Here is a 4,012-nt window from a genome sequence, read left to right as displayed (position 1 = left end):
AAAGATCCATATGTAAAAGTTGTAAAGGCTTTGTGGTAGAAACAATATTTTTTGATTTAAAAGAAGCCTTTACTTGTTTTCCCATTTGACAAGCATCACAAACTTTATCTTTTTTAAATTTGAGCTTTGGTAACCCAATTACTAAGTCTAAGGATATCAATTTGCTTAATTGACCCATGCCAAGGTGTGCTATTCTTCTATGTCATAACCAAGAGTCATCTTCCTTACTAATCAAACATTTATCGTCATTTGAAGGCATACCATCTAAGTCTATTATATAAATGTTATCCACTCTATGACCAATAAACTTAACTTGCCCATCAATTAGACTCTCAATTTTACAAGAGGTTGAGTCAAAAATAATTTTATAATTTTTATCACATAATTGACTAATGCTAAGTAAGTTATGTCTAAGGCCCTCAACAAGTAAAACATTTTCTATAGAGACGGAGGAGGAATTACCAACTTTTCCAATACCAAGAATCTTTCCTTTGTTGTTATCTCCATAGGAAACATGTCCATGTTCTTTCTTAGTGAATGATTGGAACTTAGTTACATCTCCCGTCATGTGACTTGAGCAACCACTATCCAAGTACCACTTGGAGCTTTTAGCCTTCAAACAAACCTCGGTTTCGGATTCATTTTTGTCCTCATTTGCCATTAGACATATATGTTGAGTTCCTTTACTTGATTTTTCCGGTGGTCTTCCATCTTGCATGAAGCATAGATTTGCTTCTTCCTTGGAGTCATCATCAGAAGAACTAGATTCATCATCCCAAGCAAGATAAGCCTTCTTGAAGTTCCTTCTATCCTTGCCTTGCTTCTTTTCATATTTGTCTTTCTTTTGAATATTTGGACAATCTGATTTGTAGTGACCGATTTTTCCACATTCAAAGCAAGTGATGGTGAGTTGTGAGGATCCTTCATCTTTAGATCTTCTTCTAGGAGGAAATGACGATCTCTTTATGAAATTCTTCTTAAGGAATTTTTCATACTTCTTTACGAAGAGACTCATCTCATCCTCATCAAGCCCATTTTCGGAATCTCCATCTTCTTTTTCCTCATCCTTCTTTTTGCTTGGTGTTGAGGCTTTCAAGGCAATTCCCTTACTTTTCTTGATGGCTTGTTCCTTCAAGGTTATTCTAGATAGCTCCATTTCATACTCTTGGAGCTTGCCGAACAAGGTTGCAAGATCCATAGTTTTCAAATCTTTTGATTCCATAATAGCCGTCAACTTGGGTTGCCATTCCCTATTATGCACACTTCTCATCACCTTAGAAATCAACTCAAGGTTAGTAAAAGATTTATCTAAAGCATTTAGATGAGTGACAAGGTGTGTGAATCTTTTTTGCATACTTTGAATACTTTTGTTTTCATGAATCTCAAACATTTCAAATTCTCTAGTGAGTGCATTCAATTTTGTAAATTTAACATCACTAGTTCCTTCATGGGTTATTTGAAGAATATCCCACATTTCCTTAGCATTCTTACAATTTGAAACACGAAAGTATTCATCACGACCTAAGGCATTTGTGATCAAGTTTTGAGCTTTAGCATTCCAATTTCCTTTCTTAATTTCATCTTCGGTGTAATTATCTATATTTTTAGGAATATCTTCATCTTTCTCATTTTTTTATAGTAGGTGGTGTATACCCTTTTTCAACCACACTCCATACTCTTGAATCATTAGATTGAAGAAATATTTTCATTCGACTCTTCCAATAGGAATAATCGACGCCATTGAAAAACGGAGGTCTAGTACTAGAAGATCCCTCAAGGGGCATATCATGGTTTAAAGAAGCCATCCCTTCTCTTGAAGCGGTTAAGCTCTTTACATAAGAGTTCAAGCTCTGATACCACTTGTTGCACAAGTGGCTTCAATACTCAAGAGGGGGGGTGAATTGAGTTTTACAAAATCTTTTCGCAAGGTGCCTCCTTTGATATTTTAAAAACTATTTCTTCAATAAAGTGATTTAATGAGGAAAAATCTAAGTGTGAGATCAAGTGTAGAGATTAACAAAGTAAGCAAGTGAATAGATAAAGACAATCTAAAGATGCAATTTCAATAATAAAGTAAAGAGGTAAAGGTTAGAGAAATTGCAAACTAGATATATCCTGGTTCGGTCACTACCACCGTGACCTACGTCCAGACTGAAGTCGCTCGATCAATTCTTTCACTAACTATCAAGCTTGAGGGTGCTTGACAAACCTCTACAACCTTTCAAGACTTCGGGCTCTTGATGCCTCACAATTTTTCACTCCAAATTTACTTAGGAATTTGGTAACCTCTTAAGTATAGGGTTCACTTCCCTCTCAAATCAAGAAGTAAGATTGAGGTGATTAGAAGTGGCTAAGTACTCTCAAAGTACAGATTTTTCCAATATTGTACATATGAGATCATTTGTCTTGACTTTTCTTTTAAGGATGCATGCTTTTGAAATATATGACTGATGAATGACCTTGAGCTCATGTAATGCTTTGTATCTATACATCTTTACATATTTTTCCTAAGTCCTAAATAAATATACCATTTGAGATTTTAGACTTGGATTGATGCTTGAGACTTGGTGCATGCTTTCACGTTTGCTTTTTGGATATTGCTTTGACTTTGAATCATTCCTCTTTGTTGTCATCAAAACTATGTTGACGTGGAATTATCAAGTGTACGTTGTATCCACATCATCACTTTGATTCATCAATAACAACACTCCATGCACCTTTTGTGCGATAACCAAGTTATATTCTACATAGCTGCCAATCTGGTATTTCATGAATGTACTAAACACATCGAGTTTGACTATCACTACAGCCTCAGACACAACAATATTTCAAACAATGTTGGGAAAATTAGGCATCTTCACTCTACATGCTCGAACTTGAGGGAGAGTGATTAAGTGATCACAACGCCACCAGTTATGATATTTGAATTCAAATGCTATAAGATTTGTTGTACAAACGCTATTAAGTTGTATTATCATTTGTTATTATTCGCCCTTGTATATTACAAACAAATTGTAACATATAATTATTGGTCCTTGATGTTTGTGATAAATTTTAACTTGTAATGTCTATATTAAGATGTTCATTATATTCAATCAAATGATCAAATGAAAGATACAAATTTAATAGAAACCAAATAGAATCTATAGAAAATTATGTATATTATACATACACACATAATTGATTAAAAGTTCAAAACTATATTTAAAACAAAATTGAGTTGACATACAATAATGTTTGAAAGCCAAAAACAAATTAAAGAAACCTAGTAAATGGACACGATCTATCGTTGCATTGCAAAGTAAAATGGTAAAGGTTATAAGTGAACAGTACATGTTTTGCACAATGGAATCACAAAGTTGTCCATGATTTGGATCGATCAATTTAGTCAGACAAATAAATATTTGGCCGATATCAATTGCAAATTGTGAAGATAACATACTACTTCATTGCTTTACATATTCTATTGTATTTTTAGGAAATCCCATATAGTAATGGTTAATCTCATTGCCCAAACATACAACTTACTAACCTTTACGTTATACAATTTTTTCTTGGGTTAAAACTTAAGTTCAATAGTCTGACCTTCATGATCCACCTCAATACACAAAGTCATTTTATAGGAACAGTGACCAAAGTGCCACTGTTGGCAAAAAAAAATTACCAGACTGCCACGCTAACAGTAAATTTTGTCAAAATGCCACGTGGCATATTTCGCTACACTGTGTAGCGAAATATGTGTGCAAATAATTCGCTACACAGTGTAGCGAAATATACCACGTTTGTTTTTCATATGTGTGCGAAATAATACCACGTGGCATAATAATACCACGTGGCGAAATAATATACCATAAATATACCACGTGGCATATTTCGCTACACTGTGTAGCGAAATATGTGTGCAAATAATTCGCTACACTGTGTAGCCAAATTCTCCCCGTTTGACACGTGGCATTTTTGGTTCTGACGTGGCATATTTCGCTGCACTGTGTAGCGAATTATTTGCACACAT

The sequence above is a fragment of the Gastrolobium bilobum genome, unplaced genomic scaffold (assembly GCF_033153095.1).
Source record: "Gastrolobium bilobum isolate Gb01-03AN ecotype WA unplaced genomic scaffold, APGP_CSIRO_Gbil_v1 utg2246, whole genome shotgun sequence".
Classification (NCBI taxonomy): domain Eukaryota; kingdom Viridiplantae; phylum Streptophyta; class Magnoliopsida; order Fabales; family Fabaceae; genus Gastrolobium; species Gastrolobium bilobum.
The sequence above is the reverse complement of the archived record's forward strand: the minus strand, read 5'-3'. Positions refer to the sequence as shown.